This window comes from Salvelinus fontinalis, chromosome 34 (genome assembly GCF_029448725.1).
Source record: "Salvelinus fontinalis isolate EN_2023a chromosome 34, ASM2944872v1, whole genome shotgun sequence".
NCBI lineage: Eukaryota > Metazoa > Chordata > Actinopteri > Salmoniformes > Salmonidae > Salvelinus > Salvelinus fontinalis.
The window spans coordinates 37,524,380-37,550,246 of NC_074698.1; the positions used below are offsets into that span (position 1 = coordinate 37,524,380).

At 44.5% G+C, this 25,867-nt stretch overlaps 1 protein-coding gene across 5 annotated transcripts in view; it reads right to left on the minus strand.

Annotated features, from left to right (window-relative positions):
- Positions 1-25,867, minus strand: part of LOC129833820 (septin-9-like) — a 147,084-nt gene that overhangs the window by 28,898 nt on the left and 92,319 nt on the right. Inside the window, exon 1 of one of the 5 annotated variants that reach the window (XM_055898639.1) lies at positions 9,468-9,553. The exons of 3 other annotated variants lie outside the window; for them this stretch is intronic. The gene's annotated coding sequence lies outside the window, so the exon portion shown is untranslated. Of the gene's footprint in view, positions 1-9,292; positions 9,414-9,467; positions 9,554-25,867 lie in introns of those variants that run through there. One more of the 5 variants, XM_055898640.1, reaches the window with a different exon arrangement.

Genomic DNA, 25,867 nt, shown 5'->3' on the forward strand with positions numbered 1-25,867 from the left:
GGTCTAATGTCTATTGCTCGTGTTTCTTGGCCCAAGTAAGTATCTTCTTCCTATTGTTGTCCTTAAGTAGTGGTTTCTTTGCAGCAATTCAACCATGAAGGCCTGATTCACTCAGTCTCCTCTGAACAGTTGATGTTGAGATGTGTCTGTTACTTGAACTCTGTGAAGCATTTATTTGGGCTGCAATCTGAGGCTGGTAACTCTAATGAACTTATCCTCTGTAGCAGAGGTAACTCTGTGTCTTCCTTTCCTCTGGCGGTCCTCATGAGAGCCAGTTTCATCATAGCGCTTGATGGTTTTTGCGACTGCACTTGAAGAAACTTTCAAAGTTCTTGACATTTTCCGGATAGACTGACCTTCATGTCAAAGTAATGATGGACTGTCGTTTCTCTTTGCTTATTTGAGCTGTTCATGCCATAATATGGACTTGGTATTTTACCAAATAGGGCCATCTTCTGTATACCACCCCTACCTTGTCACAACACAAATGATTGGCTCAAACGCATTAAAGAAAGAAATTCCACAAATGAACTTAAGGCACACCTGTTAATTGAAATGCATTCCAGGTGACTACCTCATGAAGCTGTTTGAGAGAATACCAAGAGTGTGCAAAGCTGTCATCAAGGCAAAGGGTGGCTACTTTGAAGAATCTCAAATATAAAATATTTGTTTAACACTTTTTTGGTTACTACATGATTGTGTTCTTTGTTATTTCATAGTTTTGATGTCTTCACTATTATTCTACAATGCAGAAAATAGTAAAATAAAGAAAATCCCTTGAATGAGTAGGTGTGTCCAAACTTTTGACTGGTACTGTATGTCCAGCAAACCTCATATGCCAGTCACGTACTGTAAACAGAGTTACTTACAAAAGGCTCTGACTGATGTAAAAGACTAATTGGGTGAGGTGAAGTGCAATGGCTCATCGCCATGGTTACAGAGACAAGACGATGCACTGTCCATCCCAAACAGAGTCACTGCTCAGCCCTTTCACTTAACATCAGGGGACACTGCAGAACCCCTTTGGAGAGGATAGGGCATAACTATCTGACCATGGTACAGAACTGCTATGATGAGTGTTACAACAAGCTCTGCAAGGTGAGGAGTGAAGGATCATGGTTAACAAGGTGACAGTGTCTCGACCCTCTCTTCGTTAAATAAGAGTCACAGCTTGTCTCTTTTTCCTTCCCTCTTCAGGGGACACTGCAGCACCCCTTTGGGAGGATGGGCCATACATGTACCTGTCTGTTCCCTCTACAGGGGACACTGCAGCACCCCTTTGGGAGGATACATGTACCTGTCTGTTCCCTCTACAGGGGACACTGCAGCACCCCTTTGGGAGGATACATGTACCTGTCTGGTCCCTCTTCAGGGGACACTGCAGCACCCCTTTGGGAGGATGGGCCATACATGTACCTGTCTGTTCCCTCTACAGGGGACACTGCAGCACCCCTTTGGGAGGATACATGTACCTGTCTGTTCCCTCTTCAGGGGACACTGCAGCACCCCTTTGGGAGGATACATGTACCTGTCTGTTCCCTCTTCAGGGGACACTGCAGCACCCCTTTGGGAAGATGGGCCATACATGTACCTGTCTGTTCCCTCTACAGGGAGCCAGAGAGCTGGGTACATCCTGGCTGTGTTTGGGCCTGTTTAACAAGAAGTAAATAGAAACACACACTAATCTCCCATTCCTGGTTGTTAAGAAACGTCTAGTTTCGAGGGTTTAGAGGGTGACACTCTATAGGAACGATGCAGGGATTAGGGCTGGGACGATACCAGTATCACGATTCAAAGGATTGTAACAACCCAAGCTTTGTACGTTGACAGCTCATGAACCCGATGACACTAGGTACACTACCAACCAACAGCACATACAAGAGGGCCAGACAACCTTTCTGTCTGACTACACTGCTAAGACGTTGTGCAACTTTGTGAAGTAAATGTAGCCTTTGGTTAACCACGATCAAATCCCTAGAGGTTAAAACCCCTCTTCAAGGAGACCTGGAAAAAACTTGACAGCAGGGGTATTCAACTCTTACCCTATGACGTCCGGGGCCTGCTGGTTTTCTGTTCTACCTGATAATTAAATGCACATACCTGGTGTCCCAGGTCTAAATCAGTCCCTGGTTAGAGGGGAACAATGAAAAAAAGCAGTGGAACTGGCTTCGAGGTCCAGAGGTGAGTTTGAGGGCTCTACAGTATGTCAGCCAATATGTCTTGCCAAAGTGCATAACATGGAACTGATTGGATATAGTATTTGTTAGTCAGGGATGCCTTGGCCTGCTGTGCAGCGCCCAAACATAGGTGTCTGAGTGCTTTTTGGAAAATAAACCCTAGAAATCTGGAATGACCCTTGACCCTTTCAACAGTTAGAACGTCTGGTTGGCCATTTAACCTAAACAGCTGGGAGACATTAGCAGCACATTATCACACGGGGACAGGGAGAGAAGGACCAGTTAACCAGACAAGCAAAGCAGAGGAATGGATGAGGGTTGTGTGTGTCTCATCTTTAAAAACATGTCATCCATTGAGTATGGTTCCAGTCGGTTTCCCAGAATGTGGACAACATTGACATCATGACTGTGTTTGCTAGCTGACAATAAACCACCTTCAGGATAAAACAAAACCTAAGAAGCCACAAACTGTCAGCCAAGCAGATTGTAGATATGAGTCCAGGTGAAGATGAACCTGTTTCTGGAACTTTCATGGATTATCTCTACCTCTCTAATTATAAAATGGTTATGAACAGTCTATGTAGTGTTATAACGCATTATGCATGGCACATGAAGCTTTATGTGATTGTAATGCATTATAAACAGGGTATTCGTAGGGAGAGTTATCAATGTTTCTGAGTAGAACAGTTGTCAGTTGAATAGTAACAGTCAGCAGCAATCAGTGGGACCATAAGGTTCACTATGTAGGCAATATGTTATCATGGATGGATCCCTCTAATGATCATTTCCTGGAATTGAGTGGATTACATTACATAGGCTACATCCCTCTTTTGAATGGGGTGTGCAGTCTTTCCCGAGTGGCCTCAGTGCTAGAGGCGTCACTACAGACACCCTGGTTCGAATCCAGGCTGTATCACAACCGGCCGTGATTGGGAATCCCATAGGGCGGCGCACAATTGGACCAGCATCGTCTGGGTTTGGCCGGTGAAGGCCGTCATTGTAAATAATAATTTGTTCTTAACTGACTTGCCTAGTTAAATAAAGGTTCAATAAAAAATTTAAAAAAAGAAAAATGTTACCTGACTCACTGTGGTTATTAAAGATCCCGTGGCACTGCAAAGAGAAGAGGACATGTAATTAAAATGCCTTTATTTAGGTGACACTCAACCTAAGAGTAGGGGTGTTAACCCTGATGTCATGGCTAAATTCCCAAACTGGCCCTCATCATTTTATCATGGAAAGGGAAAGGGGTTACCTAGTCAGTTGTACAACTATGCATTCAACTGAAATGTGTCTTCTCCATTTATGGGCATCTAATCATCCCCAGATTCCAATTCCAGTGGGCTCTCCTATCCCTTGAAACTCTTCAACCAGGTTGTTGCTGTGAAAGGGTGTGTCAACCTAAAATTAAGTTGAGATTTTCTTCACTTCAAGATGAAATTGGCATGAAACATGCATTTCATAAGAATCCACAGAAAAATACTTTTAGAATTCCCACAAAAAAATAAAAATACTTTTCCAGATTTACTGGAATTGTTGTGGTCCTGTTTTCAATTATGGCCCATAAAGAATGTTTTTTTTCTGTCATTGCAGAGTGTGCAGTTGCTTTGCTCTGTAAATAAAGACAGAAGTCCCAATACCAGAGAGAGGAGAGGAATAGACAGGAGAAGAGCGGAGAGGGGAATGAATACATGAGATTTACTCTCTCCATGCATAGCTTGGGGCATTCCCACTTACCAGCCACCTAACTACAAACAGGCCCTAAAATATTCCCAAAAAGTTTATGTTTTTCTCAAACCTCCCCGCAGGCCAGATCCATATGTTTGACACCTGTCCTACACTGTCTATAATCTAGCCCTGCATCTACTGTACATTGTGTCTTCAGGAGGGTGAACATTTTTTAAAACAGGGAAGAACTACATTACCTAAACTTGTCTAATTAGTGCAAACACGAATTATTTCAGTTTTCCAACCCAATGTGATATGTTCACCATCGGTCATATGATGTTAATCAAAAGGTTAGGGCTGTGGTTAGTTGACATGTTGTTGACAGTTAGTTGTTCAGTTGATGTTCAACTACAAACCATCTATTTGGTACTATGCAAATGAAGTGCTGCCTTACATGTTTTGTGTATATGTTTATGACATCATTCCTCCCCTAACTGATATGACATGGGGGGGGGGGGGTGTCATACAAGTATACACAGCCAGCCTGCTGAGAACCGTGTCAAACATGTCAATGGGGCTCATTCATAAGCACTACAACACTTCCAACCTCACTGTGCTGGTCACAAACCTTTTTATGAGTGTACTCTAGAAACATCTGTTGCTTTTTCTCCACATTCCGAGACTCATGAGAGAGAGAACAAGAGAAAGAAAGAGGGATCCATGAAGAGGGCAGAAGATAGTTCGCCTGTCGTCTATAACTTTATGGTAATAGCCAGAGTGAGTAGCCATCTCTCCAGTCTACACGTTTACAATGACATTTTGTCCATAAGCTCCTTTCTAAAGCAAATTGAATATGCTACTCCAAACTATTATTAATCAAGAAATCAGAAAACAGACTTCCTCTAACAGTCGAAAGTCCAACTAGTTGTGACCGAGTCCTGGTTTCATTCTTCCTATGAATTTCTCAGGTCAAGAACCAGGGAGGAAAGAGATGACAATGCATGTGAAGAACAAAAGAAAGCCTGGCATCATCAACACTGCAGATGAGCCATCAGATCCTGGGACACAGAAGCCATTGTCAGGTACAATGTCACCGTCATATGACAGAGGCTGACACAGCAGTACGGAGGCCAGCCAGTAAGACCAGGCATTACTCTGCATTATGGTACAAATACCCCCTAGCCAGACCCAAAGAGAAGCCCCAAAATGAACCGGGAAAGTGTTGTGCTTATATGCGGGTGTGTTTGTGTAGCCAAGCCCGTTTCCCAGGGTCCTCTCCATTTCTGGTCTCCTGAGAATGTGGCCTACGACCCCACAGGGCTGTGAAAGCAGATGTTGTCACCTGATGCTGGGGATATGTACTGCTGTGTGTGTGTGTGTGTGTGTGTGTGTGTGTGTGTGTGTGTGTGTGTGTGTGTGTGTGTGTGTGTGTGTAGAGTTGTTTACCAAACACATCTGTATGCCCAATACATTTACCAAACACATCTGTATGCCCAATACATTTACCAAACACATCTGTATGCCCAATACATGACACAATCTCAGACACTCATTTAAAAATGTATGGACAATAAAGACATAAAACGACGAAGAGAGCATGTTCTCACACTCCAACATATTTCTAAGGTGTAATCGTCTTCAGATTGTAACAATGTGCATCGACCTTATAAAACCTACATCCAAACATTTAACTTTACAAACGGCACCCCATACCTACCATAGACTTCCAGTGATGGGGTCAGTGTTTCAGAGTGATGTTAGACAGACAGAGGGATTAGGGGTTCATTCAGTCATGCTGCAGTGCTGTTATCTGTCTCATTATCTGACCCGTCACTGTTTCTGACAGAAAACAGACAATGCAAGGACCCCTAACTGCCTACACAATACAGGGACATTATCTACCTGTGTATATAAACACACATCGACACAGAGAGACACAAAGGTACACACAGACACGCATGAATGTGCACGCACATGTACTTAGTTTCAGGTCAGATATGTAGCATAGTCTGGTGAAAGTATACACAGGACCATTTCCTCATGATGTTGAGCAGGATCTTTACACCAACTGTAGATTCCTCCTGCGACACCACCTCTTAGCCTGTTCCCAGATCAGTCTGTGCTGTATAGCTAACTACTATGGCCATTGTCATGCCAATCATGTTTGACTACAGGAGTTAGCAAGACAGCTTCAAATGGAAGTGAAAGAGTCCACTTCAAAATGAAAATCTTTATATTTTCAGTTAAGACGTGTCTTTAGCCCGAACCTGCACAATTGTAACCTGCCTGTTTACCATTCTGTTTCCACCTAGTTACCATTCTGTTTCTGCCTCAGTCATCATTAGCCTAATGTTAACTGTAACAAGGTCCATCTAATGATATTATCTATGAGCCTTCTTCAGAGAAGCTAAGAGAACGAGCCATTAGCCAGCAGCATTAGCAGTAGCCTATTACAGGTCATGCTACTACCGGTTGTTTGTTTTGCTGAGGTCATAGTGTATGAGTGTGGAACTGTTCTCTGACAGCTAGTGTTGGGGCGCAGGGTTCCAGAATCTGACCTTTCACTGACCTCTCTGCCCCGAGTCACTGGTACGACGACAGAGAGAAACAACCTCTGGGAGAGAATTAGGGAGAGGACTGCTTTCAAAGGAGTTGTGCTAAACCACCTTAGCAACCCATATCATGTAGCTTGGTGTATTATGACACGTTACCTCTGGACTGGACTTTCATTTCCATGACTGATCAACACGTGTTTTCTCATGGCTTTCCTGTCCCTCTGCAGCAGACATATGGTGAGCAATATGTTTGGAACACGGAATGACAAAAATCACATAATTGAATCACAATACCTATAGAATCGAGAGATTCGGAATACATATTGTATCGGCACATAGGTTTCATGATAATATCGTATGGTGAGGTCCCTGGCAATTCCCAGCCCTAGTATGTTTTATGGAGGTGATGTCATTCTGTCATTTACATGACGTCAACGGTGAATAAATAAGGCTTCAGACAGATGTCATCTAGATGTGTTACATGGATCTCATGACAGTCTGGTCACAGTAAAGTGATACTGGGAAGATATCAATACCAGTCAAAGTGACATTGGTACTATAGGTCTACAGACGTACTCACTCTCTCAATGTGAGGACCTCTACACATCCACTGTGCTGTCGATCATTCCTTTAATACAGTGGGCCCTAGTCAGCACGCACGCACGCACGCACGCACGCACGCACGCACGCACGCACACACGTTCATCATTCCATCAGCACAGTGATCAACAGTAGACCCCAATCTATCCGTCACTGCAGACAGAAAGAGATGACCAACCCCTCAACTCTCCCTAAACCTGCTAGTCTGCACCCCTCCTTAATCCGCATCAAGTCCCTTCTACACCTCCCTATACACACATATATCCCAGAAGTACTAGAGCTGGGCGATAAAGACAAAAATCCATATCACGCTACATTTAATGAATTATCACGATAACGCTAAATTCATAACAATGTGCATCAGTTACTTTTTTATATTAGCCTTAAAACTACTACTATTTTTAAAATGTTGTAGATATCATTTGTCCGGATAGAAATCGCCCATATTTGTAGACTTAATTCATTTCAAAACGTCACATTCCTCTAGTAAAGGCTACTTATAGCAGTAAAATGCCCTCGATAAATGATCGGTTGGGTCGGTATCAGTAATGTTAGATGTATCGTCCTTGCTCTATGAACAACACACCAGTCTGCACCCCTTCCCTTCTTCCTTCCTAGACCCACTGTCCTTCACTGGAACTAAAACCACAGACCTCATTATCTCATACATACCATTTCAGAACTAAAACCACAGACCTCATTATCTCATACATACCATTTCAGAACTAAAACCGCTGACCTCATACATACCATTTCAGAACTAAAACCACAGACCTCATTATCTCATACATACCATTTCAGAACTAAAACCACAGACCTCATTATCTTATACATACCATTTCAGAACTAAAACCACAGACATTATTATCTCATACATACCATTTCAGAACTAAAACCACAGACATTATTATCTCATACATACCATTTCAGAACTAAAACCGCTGACCTCATACATACCATTTCAGGAGACAAGGACATACATTACATGGCTACATGCCATACTCCACCAGTCATAATGGTATGCAAATGCATGACCAAGGGGAAGTGAAGAAATAATATGTAAGCAAAGTAGATACTAACCACTTAACAGATGCAGGTAGTTTGTCTACAGACAGAACCTCTGGGAATCTAACACACACACACACACACACACACACGAGAATGCAGAGGTAATGACGACCTTTCCGGCATCACATCAGCAGCTGTTGAAGAGCCACGGTGTCTGTTCTTGCCTGGCAATGCACCAAAGCCCTTAACTGTCCAGAAAACAGAGCTCCTTTGAACTAGTGTGTCTGTAAATCAGATCCGACTGACTCAAAGGTGAAGAGCGGTTCCGTTATTCTGCTTATTTTTAACTGCCTGATATCAGTGAACTATGCCTACGTAAAATAGCTGGGGTCAAACCTGTTTAAACAAAACATAGGTTGAGGGAAGCCATTGTCAGAGCAGTGCCATAGTTCTGCTTTTACTGTGACAGCCAATAAGAACAGCAATATGCAATCAAAGAAGAGAGAGGGATGAAAGAGATAGACCGAAAATAGAGAGTCCATAATCTCCACTTTCCAGACACATCACTCCATCAGTTTAACTACAGGGACTACTTTTCACTTTGAACGGGCGGCCGGAGACTACTTCACAGCAGGATCTCACACCCTATACTAAAAGTATCTGCCTCTTTCCACATGTTTCCACGTGTGGAAATCCCTCCACGTACAGTAGTGCTCTGCACTGCCTCTCTCCATGTTCTGTACCTGGTCTGTATGCAATACAGCAATGTCATGGATCAATGTCCCTTCCAGCACTACACAGCCCCATGTGTGGATCATGTCGTTAGAGGAAAGTTAGAGGAAAGACGGAACGAGGGGAAAGGAGAGCTGAAATTAACCAGAGCCCAGCAGAAACAGAGAAACTTAATGAAAGATGGCAGCAGCAGAGAAGCAGTGCTGTGGTTATGCAAACAGCCCCCTCACCTCACAGGATTGATTACAAGGCTTGGCCCTGGAGCTGCAGACGCCATGTTAGAGACACACACAAAATTCTTATCCCCGACCCCCCCCGTCCCTCCACTCTGAGCTCACCCGCTCCGCCCCCCAAACCCCCAAGAGCTCAGTACAACAGAGAAAAACTAGAGGATGATGCAGCAACAATGCTGGGTTCCGGGAGTACAGTACAACAGAGAGAAACTTCACAGAAAGCCTATTCCCCTCCACAGTCATACCTCAGTACATCTGAGTATTTCTATCAAGACAAACAAATACACACTAACATAAACACAGAAACATGCACACTCACACAGTAGTGGTGCTCCTGGGCAGCAGAGTAAAGAGAGAGCTAGTACTGTACCACAGACAAACAGGAAACTAGAAGAGACGGAGCGAGAAAAAGAAAAGCAGAGAAATAGAGAGAGGGGAGAACAAGGAAACCACACACAGTACACACTGCGAGGGAGGCAGAACCGCAAACTCACCGTGTGTGTTGTCCCGTGCTGAAGAGCAGCCCCCTAGTGAGAGCCAGTCCAGTCACCGAGGAACCCCACGGCCCCTCCCACCTCACCCCGTCATGTGACACTGGACCACAGGCATGCCACACCCCCCCTCTCACTCACACCACCCTCCCCTCAACATGAAACATCTTCAACAGAGAGGATAAACGCTTCTCATGCTTCCCATCTGAAACAGTTGGGAATAGTTTGTGCATACAGTATCAGTCAAATAACACACCTATTCATTCCAGGGGTTTTATTTATTTGTTTCTATTTTCTACATTGTAGAATAATAGTGAAGACATCAAAACTATGAAATAACACATATGGAATCATGTAGTAACCAAAAAAGTGTTTAACAAATTAAAATATACAGTGGGGCAAAAAAGTATTTAGTCAGCCACCAATTGTGCAAGTTCTCCTACTTAAAAAGATGAGAGAGGCCTGTAATTTTCATCATAGGTACACTTCAACTATGACAGACAAAATGAGAAAAAAAATCCAGAAAATCACATTGTAGGATTTTTAATTAATTTATTTGCAAATTATGGTGGAAAATAAGTATTTGGTCACCTACAAACAAGCAAGATTTCTGGCTCTCACAGACCTGTAACTTCTTCTTTAAGAGGCTCCTCTGTCCTCCACTCGTTACATGTATTAATTGCACCTGTTTGAACTTGTTATCAGTATAAAAGACACCTGTCCACAACCTCAAACAGTCACACTCCAAACTCCACTATGGCCAAGACCAAAGAGCTGTCAAAGGACACCAGAAACAAAATTGTAGACCTGCACCAGGCTGGGAAGACTGAATCTGCAATAGGTAAGCAGCTTGGTTTGAAGAAATCAACTGTGGGAGCAATTATTAGGAAATGGAAGACATACAAGACCACTGATAATCTCCCTCGATCTGGGGCTCCACGCAAGATCTCACCCCGTGGGGTCAAAATGATCACAAGAACGGTGAGCAAAAATCCCAGAACCACACGGGGGGACCTAGTGAATGACCTGCAGAGAGCTGGGACCAAAGTAACAAAGCCTACCATCAGTAACACACTACGCCGCCAGGGACTCAAATCCTGCAGTGCCAGACGTGTCCTCCTGCTTAAGGCAGTACATGTCCAGGCCCGTCTGAAGTTTGCTAGAGAGCATTTGGATGATCCAGAAGAAGATTGGGAGAATGTCATATGGTCAGATGAAACCAAAATATAACTTTTTGGTAAAAACTCAACTCGTCGTGTTTGGAGGACAAAGAATGTTGAGTTGCATCCAAAGAACACCATACCTACTGTGAAGCATGGGGGTGGAAACATCATGCTTTGGGGCTGTTTTTCTGCAAAGGGACCAGGACGACTGATCCGTGTAAAGGAAAGAATGAATGGGGCCATGTATTGTGAGATTTTGAAAACCTCCTTCCATCAGCAAGGGCATTGAAGATGAAACGTGGCTGGGTCTTTCAGCATGACAATGATCCCGAACACACCGCCCAGGCAACGAAGGAGTGGCTTCGTAAGAAGCATTTCAAGGTCCTGGAGTGGCCTAGCCAGTCTCCAGATCTCAACCCCATAGAAAATCTTTGGAGGGAGTTGAAAGTCCGTGTTGCCCAGCAACAGCCCCAAAACATCACTGCTCTAGAGGAGATCTGCATGGAGGAATGGGCCAAAATACCAGCAACAGTGTGTGAAAACCTTGTGAAGACTTACAGAAAACGTTTGAAGGGTATATAACAAAGTATTGAGATAAACTTTTGTTATTGACCAAATACTTATTTTCCACCATAATTTGCAAATAAATTCATTAAAAATCCTACAATGTGATTTTCTGGATTTTTCTTTCTCATTTTGTCTGTCATAGTTGAAGTGTACCTATGATGAAAATTACAGGCCTCTCTCATCTTTTTAAGTGGGAGAACTTTTTTGCCCCACTGTATTTTATATTTGAGATTCTTCAAAGTAATCACCCTTTGCCTTGATGACAGCTTTGCACACACTTGGCATTCTCTCAAACAGCTTCATGAGGTAGTCACCTGGAATGCATTTCAATTAACAGGTGTGCCTTGTTTAAAGTTAATTTGTGGAATTTCTTTCCTTCTTAATGCGTTTGAGCCAATCAGTTGTGTTGCAAAAAGGTTGGGTTGGTATACAGAAGATAACCCTATTTGGTAAAAGACCAAGTCCATATTATGGCATGAACAGCTCAAATAAGCAAAGAGAAACGACAGCCCATCTTTACTTTAAGACATGAAGGTCAGTCAATGTGGAACATTTCAAGAACTTCAAAAGTTTCTTCAAGTGCTATGATGAAACTGGCTCTTATGAGGACCGAATAAATGCTTCACAGTTCAAGTAACAGACACATCTCAACATCAACTGTTCAGATGAGACTGCGTGAATCAGGCCTTCATGGTCGAATTGAAACCACTACTAAAGGACACCAATAAGAAGAAAACTTGCTTGGGCCAAGAAACACAAGCAATGGACATTAGACCAGTGGAAATCTGTCCTAATCTGTCTAATGATTCCAAAATTGAGATATTTGGTTCCCCCCGCCAAGTCTCTGTGAGATGCAGAGTAGGTGAACGGATGATCCCCGCATGTGTGGTTCCCACCGTGAAGCATGGAGGAGGTGGTGTGGGGGTGCTTTGATGGTGACACTATCAGTGAAATATTTTGAATTCAAGGTACGCTTAATCAGCATGGCTACGGCCTCCCGAGTGGCGCAGTGGTCTAAGGCACTGGATCGCAGTGCTAGCTGTACCACTAGAGATTCTGGGTTCGAGTACAGGCTCTATCGCAGCAAGCCGCAACTGGGAGGCCCATGGGGCGGCGCACAATTGGCCCACCGTCGTCCGGGTTAGGGAGGGTTTGGCTGGCTGGGATATCCTTGTCTCATCGCGCACTACCAACTCCTGTGGCGGGCCGGGCGCAGTGCACGCTGACACGGTCGCCAGGTGTACGGTGTTTCCTCCAACACATTGGTGCGGCTGGCTTCCGGGTTGGATGGGCATTGTGTCAAGAAGCAGTGCGGCTTGGCTGGGTTTTGTTTCGGAGGACACATGGCTCTCGACCTTCGCCTCTCCCGAGTCCGTACGAGACAACACTGTAACTACTACCAATTGGATACCACGAAACTGGGGAGAAAAAAGGGGTGAAAAAACCCCAACAAAAAAAAACAGCATGGCTACCACAGCCTTCTGCAGCGATACGCCATCCCATCTGGTTTGCGCTTAGTGGGACTATAATTTGTTTTCAACAGGACAATGAGCAAACACACCACTAAGAGCTATTTGACCTAGAAGGAGAGTGATGGAGTGCTGCATCAGATAACCTGGCCTCCACAACCACCCGACCTCAACCCAATTGAGATGGTTTGGGATGAGTTAGACCGCAGATTGAAGGAAAAGTGCTCAGCATATGTGGGAACTCCTTCAAGACTGTTGGAAAAGCCTTCCAGGTGAAGCTGGTTGAGAGAATGCCAAGAGTGTGCAAAACTGTTGTCAAGGCAAAAGGGTGGCTACTTTGAAGAATCTCAAATATATGTTTAACACTTTTTTGGTTACAACATGATTCCATATGGGCTATTTCATAGTTGTGATGTATTCACTATTATTCTACAATGCAGAAAAAAGTAAAAATAAAGAAAAACCCTTGAATGAGTAGGTGTGTCCAAACTTTTGACTGGTACTGTAAATTATGACGACATTTTGTGACGTTTTTGGTCTTTGGCACGGGTTTTTTCTGCTGTTCGTGCACACAATATTATCTCGAGGCAAGCTGAAGGTCGTGAGCTGAAATTAATGCACATTCGTCGGTTATTGGTCAACAGTAGGGATTCTTCGATTAAGTGTTTGTTGTCATTCAACGCTAGACGACTCGTTTTCATGTTAAAAAAAATCTTAGTTAGATGTACAAATACGCAACAAAAATCTAAATCTGAGTTATCTTAGATTAATTCTGACCATTTTGAGGAAGTGTATACTGGCTACGGCATCTCAAGAAGTACAAACAGTACTATTGCCACTTTTTTCCTGTTTGTTTTTCAAGCAAAGTTCTTTTAAGGGAGTATGAGAGCACACTCATTCTTAAGGCTTGCACATGCTACGGTTCGGCTGGCGCCTAGCCATTTCTGTGTGTGTGTGTGTGTGTGTGTGTGTGTGCGTAGACACACCGTCCCTGCTCCTCTACCCCTCATCCTTCCCTTCCCCCTAGCCTCTGGCCACAGGTTTGAGAGAAGCCAGCCCGTCCATCTCCCGTCCATCTCCCTGGTTCTCCTGTCTGTCCCTGATTTACAACCCGCCAATGACCTGCTCCAGCCCTTTGTTCCTGGAATTCACAGGATCCCAATCATTCCACAACACATACCAGAGGACTAGCAGGCCCAAATAAACATGATGACATGTGTTTACTTGCTATTGTGGGAGCTACATCCAACAATGGATGAGGAGGATTGAGAAGTAGGTTAAATATTTAGTACTGTAACTGTGTAGCAGGTTTACGTGTTGCAACACTGTGTCCATACCGAGAAAGGGGTAACATCTTGTAATTCTTTTTGACCACAATTTTACCACCATAGCCCCATCTCTCAGCTTTATGGCATTGACAAACCACTCAGTGGGGCTGCTGTTCGGCTAAAACAAACATTCAGGAGTGTCTCTTTAATCCTTGATCATTAAAGATTAAAGGAGAGTTGCTCCCTTTAAATCCCAGTTCTACAGTGGTTCTAGTTTCTACAGTGGTTCTAGGTTCTACAGTGGTTCTAGGTTCTACAGTGGTTCTAGGTTCTACTGCAGTGGTATACATACTGCTCCAGGGAGAGGTATGTCTCAGTAGGTTCTACGGTGGTTCTAGTTTCTACGGTGGTTCTAGTTTCTACAGTGGTTCTAGTTTCTACAGTGGTTCTAGTTTCTACAGTGGTTCTAGTTTCTACAGTGGTTCTAGTTTCTACAGTGGTTCTAGGTTCTACTGCAGTGGTGTACATACTGCTCCAGGGAGAGGTATGTCTCAGTAGGTTCTACGGTGGTTCTAGTCTACTGCAGTGGTGTGGTCCCGTGTGGCTCAGTTGGTAGAGCATGGCGCTTGCAACGCCAGGGTTGTGGGTTCATTCCCCACGGGGGGACCAGGATGAATATGTATGAACTTTCCAATTTGTAAGTCGCTCTGGATAAGAGCGTCTGCTAAATGACTTAAATGTAAATGTTAATGTACATACTGCTCCAGGGAGAGGTATGTCTCAGTAGGTTCTACGGTGGTTCTAATCTACTGCAGTGGTGTACATACTGCTCCAGGGAGAGGTATGTCTCAGTAGGTTCTACGGTGGTTCTAGTCTACTGCAGTGGTGTACATACTGCTCCAGGGAGAGGTATGTCTCAATAGGTTCTACGGTGGTTCTAGTCTACTGCAGTGGTGTACATACTGCTCCAGGGAGAGGTATGTCTCAGTAGGTTCTACGGTGGTTCTAATCTACTGCAGTGGTGTACATACTGCTCCAGGGAGAGGTATGTCTCAGTAGGTTCTACGGTGGTTCTAGTCTACTGCAGTGGTTTACATACTGCTCCAGGGAGAGGTATGTCTCAGTAGGTTCTACGGTGGTTCTAGGTTCTACTGCAGTGGTGTACATACTGCTCCAGGGAGAGGTATGTCTCAGTAGGTACCTGATTAAAGAGCAAAGGAAACAGCTGTGTTTCTGGCCACACAGGAAGTGAAATTATATACCTACCAGGGGCTAAAGCACCACATGTCTAACACACACACCTGCAATCCATCACCTGAGTTTTTTTGGGCTGAAAGGGATCACGTTTTCACATTTAACCAAATACCTCATTCGTTTTTACAGCAACTACTGTTTCTGGATGGATGGCTTTATTTGGTTTCATTCATCACAAACCTTGCTGGTCGAGTGAAATGACTGAGTCTGTACTTTTTGAAAAGTCTTAGGGTAATTTATGTAAGAAGCTGAATGTTTTCTCTGAACAGGAGGAGAAAGTGAGCAACTGGAAAAAGTTACCTTGGACAGATGACCAAAATCTCCCCCAAAAATGCCATGGTTGTAGATTCATGACATGTCCCAGTATATGTGCAAGCCTCACACACCAGCCCTGAAGAACCCACATCCACCTAACTATTAGACTGCGTGCCAAATGGCACCCAATTCCCATAGGGCTCTGGTCAAAAGTAGTGCACTACATAGGGAATAAGGTGCCATTAGGGAGGCAGATTTACACAGTGCCTTACTCTATCCTAATACTCCCTCAACACACACCCTCAGCACACCCTCAGCCAGCTCCCCACTTCCTGCTCGGGGTCAGGGGGGCGATCACGTATCAACATAAAAAATAAATCCTGGGTGTATTTAGTCCGTTTTACAATGTTTATAAGAAGCCCTGAATTCTCTAACTACAGGCACCCTATTTCAAAGCCCTGTATTGTGTGTGTGTATAAATCAGTAAATGCAGAGAAACTATGTTTAAAGAGGGGACCGCTAAGTAGTTATAAACCGTCAGAGAGTTCTGTGGTTTTCGGGGGAGCACAAGTTTGACTTCATCACAGCGTCGCTGTCTTTTCTGAGAGTTTTAGAGACACCCATTCGCTGAAGCTTTCCCAGCTGTGTTGCTAAGCGCTGTGCCAGATTGATCCGGTCAGTACCAGGGTAGTGTAGACTGAGCATGTGCAGATTGAAGATTCCTCCGTAACCAGAGCCCCCTGGGTCCCTCCAACACAACAGTAACTCTCATCACTATCCATTAGACAGGACAAGTCAAAGAGAGGGAGAGAGAGCACTATACAACTTTTACAGGAAAACAAAAGCGCTGTGGAAGCATAACAGCCTTTTTTAATATGTTCTTTAGAGTGTCTCCAACTATTTATTCTGTTTTTCTGATACAGCGATAGAAACAGAGGAAGAGAGAGGGGGAGTACTGGAGCAAGAGAGAGAGGGAGAGAGAGTACTGGAGCAAGAGGGAGAGAGAGTACTGGAGCAGGAGCAAGAGGGAGAGAGAGAGAGAGAGAGAGAGAGAGAGAGAGTACTGGAGCGAGCGAGAGAGAGAGAGAGAGAGAGTACTGGAGTGAGAGAGAGAGAGAGAGAGAGAGAGAGTACTGGAGCAAGAGAGAGAGTACTGGAGCAAGAGAGAGATAGAGAGAGAGAGAGTACTGGAGCAAGAGGGAGAGAGAGTACTGGAGCAGGAGCAAGAGGGAGAGAGAGAGAGAGAGAGAGAGAGTACTGGAGCAAGAGAGAGAGTACTGGAGCAAGAGAGAGAGTACTGGAGCAAGAGAGAGAGAGAGAGAGAGAGAGAGAGAGAGAGAGTGAGTACTGGAGCAAGTGGGAGAGAGAGTACTGGAGCAAGAGGGAGAGAGAGTACTGGAGCAAGAGGGAGAGAGAGTACTGGAGCAAGAGAGAGAGAGAGTACTGGAGCAAGAGAGTTCTTCCCTGTCTGTCAGCCCAGAGGCGTTACTTTAGGTAAACATGGTAACATGCCATCAGTGTCTGTTCCCTTTTTCCACTGAATTACAGAAAGAATTTTGACTTGGCTCTAATGAAGACCATTTGCTAGGCAGAGTAGTGCCCACAAGCGCGCACACACACACACACACACACACACACACACACACACAGAGTACTTACAAAACTCAGTGTGTCCTTGTCTAGTTTGCCAGTGGCGCTGCTCAGTGTTGTCCTGCTGTAAAGTTCTGAGAAGACTGAATCTTAAAGACAAAATGTTGTACTGTACAACCCTCCCCTCACTTCTCGAAGTCTAGCTTTCCACTCAAAACTTGGCCCCTCTTTCCAGGCTTGTCACTTTTTCATTCCTCTGTTCTCTCCATCTCTCCCCTCTCTGTCATCTCTTCATAGCCGAGCATCTAGCAGGGGTCCCTGGGGCCCAGAGGACTGTGGAAGGCTTGGCTCTATTCTGTACATTACTACACCCTCAACATTGATAACACACTGTATTTCTGCAGTGGGAACAAGGCTAACGCACTGCTCCTCCACCCCCCACCACCATTCCTCCTCCGACCTCCCCAGAGATTCACGTCCCTAATTCATCCCAGCCAAGCCTACTGAAGTCAGAGTCACTAAATATCAAACCAGCTATATCCTAACCAAACCTGGTCCAAGATCTGTTTGTGCAGTCTCGTCTACTTCAAAGGCCATAGTTGGCAAGACAGCACAAACTGATCTGGGACCAGGCTAGCTGTATCCTAACTGAAAGCAGAGATGCCAGCAGAGAGGCCCAACTGAAGGACATAGTAGAGGGACATCATCTTATTGTATGATCAGACATTGAACGACACGTGTTTTTCTCATTAGCAAAAACTGCATCCCAAAATAAGTCCAACAGTCTCTCCTAAACATCTTTGACTCCAAACGGACTGTGAACACACAGAGTGATGCCAGAGCTAAAGCCAACCATAATTTGTTTGATCGGCACAACTTGGCTCGTGCCTTTAGTATCGACTCCATTTGAGTGGCTGCCCTGCGGAGAACATGGGCTTTCCAAGATAAAAGATCTTCGTTTGACGGAGACGCAGTGCCAGAAACCCAACAGCAGGGGCCCTGTGGGCTGATGTTACTGGGCTAGATGGAGCCAAGATGGAGACGGGTCTTGGCAGGGACAGTGGAGAGCTGCTTGGCTGACCTCCCCGTGCGTGTGCTGCAGCGGGGCTTTCAGACCATAGAAACACAATGTATAGATTGAAGAAACATGGCCTTTTCAGTGTTTCAAATCACATTTGGTTTGTTCAACTATGGTTCCAATCAGAAATGTTCAGCCAAATATGAGATTACATGCATCTTATTACCGGTGACTGAATTTCAAGCAAATATACACATAGCTGAAATACACAGAGAGCAGATAGAGGAACAGTGCCACATCATAGTAGGAAACCAGTTCCAGACCATTTCTCCAGTCTGTGTAGGTGGGATGTACACACTGCGAGAAGAGGAGGGTGAGAAAGAGCACAAAGTGAATAGCCTGATTGAGGTGTGTGTGTGTTTGTGGAGAGAGATTGAGAGGAGAAAAGGACCGACATGAATAGCCAGCTTGTGTCCCACAGGTTTCCAGACTGAAGGCTGAGTATTCAGTAGGCCGCCTCAGGAGGACGGAGAGAGAAGGAGAGAAAGGAGAAGACTGAGAGACCAAACAGGACCACTATTGTTCCCATACAGTATACGGGGAAACCCAAAATAAGGGCATGTGAAGGCTGGCTCACGCACATTTTAGTGGGAAAGCAGTTATGTCGAGTCCTGTCTGCATTGTAGTCATTCTACACCTTCACTACATTCTTTAACACCAATAATCCCTTTCGAAGAGATAAGTCAAGTTCCAATGTAGTTGGGCACGTAAGTGTCCGAGTATAAGTGCTGATCTAGCATCAGTTTTGAGTTTTAGATGATAATGAATAAGGTTGGAGAGTTTCTAGAAACCTCTAGGCCTACGTTAGAAAGTAGAACGTTTAGTGTACAGTGGGAACAGAATCAGCTAATGCCCTCTATTGTCGTCAATGTGAAAGACGTGGGAATTTAATTAACCACCAGAAATACAAAGCTTCCTGGGGTTCATTTTTAACTAAAACACTTATTTTACCTCAGCAGTATATCCCTCTGGGCCCTCCTGTCAGAAAATACAAGAAAAGACAGGAAATCGTGTGTGTGTGTGTGTGTGTGTGTGTGTGTGTATATATAGGGGTGTCATATGGGCGCAGAGCTCTGGGAAAAGAGGAAGTACTTCCTCTAACATGCTGATATAAACCCAGCAGAGCACTACAGTGAACCATCCCATAGAGCTGAGTTACGTAGAGCAGACCATTGAACTAGAATGACATTAACTTGAATGGGAAGGTCTGTTCTAGTTTCTCCAGACCTTACCTCACTGACTTTCCCTCTGCATAAAAACACTACTGCCTGGCTCGGGCTTGCTGCTGGTCCCAAACCATCTCTCCACACCTTTAGTCAAGTATGTATACATTAGCAAAGTAGTGGAAGTAAAGAACAACAAACTCACAGATGCTGGGGACAAGAAACTAAAGAATAAACAAAATACTGGGCCTCCCAAGTGGCGCAGCGGTCTGAGGCACTGCATCGCAGTTCTATAGGCGTCACTACAGATCCGGGTTTGATCCCGGGCTGTGTTGCAGCTGGCCGTGACCGGGAGACCCATGAGGCGGCACACAATTTGCCCAGCGTCGTCTGGGTTAGGTGAGGGTTTGGCCAACTGGGACGTCCTTGTCCCATCACGCTCTAGCAACTCCTTGTGGCGCCGGGGCGCATGCACTCTGACTTCAGTCGCCAGCTGTACGGTGTTTCCTCCGACACATTGGTGCGGATGGCTCCCGGGTTAAGCGAGTAGTGTGTCAAGAAGCAGGTCGTGTTTCGGAGGACGCATGGCTCTCGACTAGAGGTCGACCGATTAAACAGCATGGCCGATTAATTCGGACGATTTCAAGTTTTCATAACAAATCGGTAATCGGCATTTTTGGACACCGATTATGGCCGATTACATTGCAATCCACGAGGAGACAGCGTGGCAGGCTGACCACCTGTTATGTGAATGCAGCAAGGAGCCAAGGTAAGTTGCTAGCTAGTATTAAACTTATCTTATAAAAAACAATCAATTTTAACATAATTACTAGTTAACTACACATGGTTGATGATATTACTAGTTTAACTAGCTTGTTCAGCGTTGCATATAATCAATGCAGTGCCTGTTAATTTATCAACAAATCACAGCCTACTTCGCCAAACGTGTGATGATTTAACAAAAACACATTTGCTAAAAAAGCACCATCGTTGCACCAATGTACCTAACCATAAACATCAATGCCTTTCTTAAAATCAATACACAAGTATATTTTTTTAAACCTGCATATTTTAGTTAAGAAATTCATGTTAGCAGGCAATATTAACTATGGAAATTGTGTCACTTCTCTTGCGTTCAGTGCAAGCAGAGTCAGGGTATATGCAGGGTATTTGGGCCGCCTGGCTCATTGCAAACTCTGTGAAGACCATTTCTTCCTAATAAAGACCGTCATTAATTTGCCTGAATTTTACATAATACTGAAGGTTGTGCAATGTAAGAGCAATATTTAGATTTAGGGTTGCCACCTGTTCTATAAAATACGGTACGGTTCCGTATTTCACTGAAAGAATAAACGTTTTGTTTTTGAAATTATAGTTTCCGCATTTGACCATATTAATGACCTAAGGCTCATATTTCTGTGTGTTTATTATATTATAATTAAGTCTATGATTTGATGTTTGATCGGTGGTAGGCAGCAGCAGGCTCGTAAGCGATTATTCAAACAGCACTTTCCTGCGTTTGCCAGCAGCTCTTCGCAATGCTTGAAGCACAGCGCTGTTTATGACTTCAAGCCTATCAACTCCCGAGATTAGGCTGGCAATACTATAGTGCCTATAAGAACATCCAATAGTCAAAGGTATATGAAATACAAATGGTATAGAGAGAAATAGTCCTATAATTCCTATAATAACTACAACCTAAAACTTCTTAACTGGGAATATTGAAGACTCATGATAAAAGCAACCACCAGCTTTCATATGGTCTCATGTTCTGAGCAAGGAACTTAAACGTTAGCTTATTTACATGGCACATATTGCACTTTTACTTTCTTCTCCAACACTGCATTTTTGCATTATTTAAACCAAATTGAACATGTATCATTATTTATTTGAGACTAAATTTATTGTATTTTTGTATTATATTAAGTAAAAATAAAAGTGTTCATTCTGTATTGTTGTAATTGTCATTATTACAAATATATATTTTTTAAATTCAATTGAAAAAATAAAACACTGATTAAATCGATATTGGCTTTTTTTGGTCCTCCAATAATCGGTATCGGCGTAGAAAAATCATAATCGGTCGACCTCTACTGTACTCTCGACCTTCGCATCTCCCAAGTCCGTACAGAAGTTGCAGCAATGGGACAAGACTGTAACTACCAATTAGATATCACGAAATTGGGAAGAAAAAGGGTTAAAAAGTACCAAAAAAGTATTATTATTATTATTATTATTATATAATAAATTGTAATAGAAAGGATATCCCCACACCTTGTCTGTTTGCTCCTGTATTTCTAATAGCAACATAGATGAAGTATGTACTGTACTGTATATACATAGCCAACAGTCTAATAAAAAGCATGAGCTGGCACACACCCAGAGAAAATGATTTAGTGTAGAGGTGCTGATTAACAGAGAATAACCTGGAAGCTATAAAAACAGAGTCACACACTCCATATCTATTACCTCCCAGTCATTTATTGTGTAAAAAAAAAACACCAACGTTTCGGCATCACTGTGCCTTCTTCAGGCCATAGTGTATAACTGATCCACAATCTGACCAAATGTTTACTGACAAAGCAGATGGAGTGGACAGGGGATGTCCTTCACTGAGATATCTATACAGTGGGATAGCAATGTTGTGAGCTATCTTATTGCTATGACAACATCAAGACAACAGGGCTACGCTGCGATACGATCAGGACGTCCCTTGTGACACAAAGCTGTTGACATAAATGTAACAGGACAGGACATACGCTTTTGTCAAGTCATGTATAAGAAGTGTAATGTAATCTCTTACAGAGAGTGGGGAATACCTGCCTAGTTACCCAAGTCTGGGAGAGATAACCACCTGTGGAAAATACCTACCTAGTTACCTGAGTCTGGAAGAGATAAAGACCTGTGTGGAATACCTACCCATTTACCTGGGTCTGAAAGAGAACCACCTGTGTAACAGCATCTCCTACTGGTTGTTGTTAGAGCTGCACCAATGGGATGCTGTTTTGTTGAGGTGTTAATGCCACTGGAGAAACCAACAGGTACTGTATGTGGGGTGTGTATCAACAGTCTAAAGTGTTATTTTCTTCTGTACCAGTTTTCTTTGTCTGTGGCGATGCTATCTGTAGAAGTGTCTTTTCTTTTTCTGGGACTGTTTTAGGTTTTATTTATTTGCACCAAAGAAAACAAGTGAAACACATAAACCGTACTAATAAAGAACACGGGGAAAAACATTGTGCAAGTAAGGTTGGGAGCCCAACAGGGCTTATATGAAAACCAGACCACCAAAACACAATACAAGTAGAACATGAATTGATCAATCAGATAATCAAACATGTATTTTCTTAATTAGTATACTTTGTTTGTGTGTGAGTTAGGCTACATGGAGGGGATTACTGGACTGTTTGTTTCATCAAGCTGACCCCTAGTCTACTACAGGGTAGTTTGGTTCATCAGGCTGACCCCTAGTCTACTACTGGGTTGTTTGTTTCATCAGGCTGACCCCTAGTCTACTACTGGGCTGTTTGTTTCATCAGGATGACCCCTAGTCTACTACTGCGTAGTTTGGTTCATCAGGCTGACCCCTAGTCTACTACTGCGTAGTTTGGTTCATCAGGCTGACCCCTAGTCTACTACTGGGTAGTTTGGTTCATCAGGCTGACCCCTAGTCTACTACTGGGTAGTTTGGTTCATCAGGCTGACCCCTAGTCTACTACAGGGTAGTTTGGTTCATCAGGCTGACCCCTAGTCTACGCTTGAAGTTATTATAGGGATGATAAATTGGCAATGTGAAGATTGGAAATCCAGAGTATGGTACCTCTGTAACTGAGAGCAAATTGACATGTGAGGTGAGGCAGTGGGGAGGGTAAAAGGTTATGGCAGTATCTTGTGTTGTATGCATGGATTTGGTATCAACCTGAGTCTCTATTCAGTCCCTTTTATCACGATTACTCAACTGAGAAACACAAAGCAAAAAAACTGTAAAATATTTTGTGTGGCCAGAGGAATAAAAGACAGCTTTTCATTCCTGTCTTCTCTCTCAAGCCGGAACGGCACACACACGTCATAAACAACACACACACTCCCCATCTGTAAATTATTCATCACTGAAGACATTTCCGTGCCTTGTGACATGCACAAGTCCAGCTCCTCAGCCATCCCTTCTCCTTGCCATCAATAGCTCTTTATGTGGGAGAGAGGGAAATAAACACCATCTTAGTAGGTTGTGATTGCAGCCTGAGAGAATGCTGCCCAGTCAGCACCCTACTGCTCCCCCAGTCAGCACCCTACTGCTCCCCCAGTCAGCACCCTACTGCTCCCCCAGTCAGCACCCTACTGCTCCCCCAGTCAGCACCCTACTGCTCCTCCAGTCAGCACCCTACTGCTCCCCCAGTCAGCACCCTACTGCTCCCCCAGTCAGCACCCTACTGCTCCCCCAGTCAGCACCCTACTGCTCCATCAGTCAGCACCATACTGCTCCATCAGTCAGCACCCTACTGCTCCCCCAGTCAGCACCCTACTGCTCCCCCAGTCAGCACCCTACTGCTCCCCCAGTCAGCACCCTACTGCTCCATCAGTCAGCACCCTACTGCTCCCCCAGTCAGCACCCTACTGCTCCCCCAGTCAGCACCCTACTGCTCCCCCAGTCAGCACCCTACTGCTCCCCCAGTCAGCACCCTACTGCTCCCCCAGTCAGCACCCTACTGCTCCCCCAGTCAGCACCCTACTGCTCCCCAGTCAGCACCCTACTGCTCCCCCAGTCAGCACCCTACTGCTCCCCCAGTCAGCACCCTACTGCTCCCCCAGTCAGCACCCTACTGCTCCCCCAGTCAGCACCCTACAGCTCCCCCAGTCAGCACCCTACTGCTCCCCAGTCAGCACCCTACTGGTCCCCCAGTCAGCACCCTACTGGTCCCCCAGTCAGCACCCTACTGCTCCCCAGTCAGCACCCTACTGCTCCCCCAGTCAGCACCCTACTGCTCCCCAGTCAGCACCCTACTGCTCCCCCAGTCAGCACCCTACTGGTCCCCCAGTCAGCACCCTACTGCTCCCCAGTCAGCACCCTACTGCTCCCCCAGTCAGCACCCTACTGCTCCCCCAGTCAGCACCCTACTGCTCCCCCAGTCAGCACCCTACTGCTCCCCTCGGGGAGATACTGAGTCACCCTGACCAGGACCAACCCTGCTTAGCTTCAGAAGCAAGCCAGCAGTGGTATGCAGGGTGGTATGCTGCTGGCTATAAAGATACTGAGTCACCCAGAACTATCACTAATTCTGATCAGAAGTCACCCCATTAGTCTCCAGCTAATCGTCATCAAAATGACTTCACGGTGTTAGCATAGCCTGAAGCTAATTCCCATGATAAGCAACGATTGTACTATTCTGTACTACTCACATTAGCCTGGAGGCTAACTTTGATCTGCAGCTAAAGCTCTCCTTGCTTAAAGTGTCAATCTGCAGTTGCTACATATATTTTTTTACTTTATGATATGCACCCATTTATTCTTGAACTGTCATAACCTATCAGAACCAAAAATATAAGCTTATAGCCTCAAAACATGGTTAAAACTTTGATATCATGAATGGTCAGTCATTGCATCCGTAGCTCTTTTGATGAATTTCAGAGTGGTTATATTTCTCCAGCCCCATCCCTCAGCTTTTTACTGAAACATGGGCAGGGCGGTCGCTTTGTTATTGTTTCAACTACGATTGCCCCTTTAAGGTTCATTTTGAACATACAGGCTAGCTAATTCAAATTGTTTCTCCACAGCAGCATAATAGTGAGTCTGATCAATGTGTCATTACAACTCACAAGGTTCCTGAGGGCTTTTGGCCCCGATGGCCTGGCCTTTGCCCTTACAGGATGTCCATCATGTGACCAGAGAGGAATGTGAGTGGACCAAATAAATGAAAAGGACAGAAGTACTGCCTGGACTTATTCCTCTCCACAGGAATGTCCTCCTACTCGGCTGACACACAGGACACATACAGTATGTGGTGTGCGCGTGCACACAGACACACGTTACCCCAGCAGACCTCGACAATGAAAAGGCCTCAACACAACAGGAGACAAGCTTGTGGTCAGACTAATGATTTCTCTCTTTTTCGAAATGTCTATTTTCTGTGTGTCACCCTGCATGACCACATCTCACAGTGGAGGGCTAGCCTACCAACCAAGATCCTCACCAGTCCAGTCTGGGGCTAACTAGTCATCCACAGAGCCCATCAGCATGTAATCAGGGCTATGCTCTACTTCCTAACTGGCTGGAAGGAACTCCTTGACTGGCTATTTTTTCTCAAAAAGACTATTTTTCCAGAGCCATGTATATATATATATATATAATCTGTTCTGTTCTATAGCAGAGCTGTACATGTAGAAATATAGTCAATATGTGGCTCCTATCTGTTCTAGTATTCCCACTCCATTCTCCCAATTCTTAGCTTCCATCACACAACCTCAGAGCTGTAGAGGCTCCCATCTTCAACCAACAAAACATGAGTAAACACTTAAATGACTTCCTGTGGTCAGGGAAAGGTCACGCGACAGTAACGAGAGGGGTCAGTGACATCAGAGAGGGGCTTACCATCGCCCTGTCT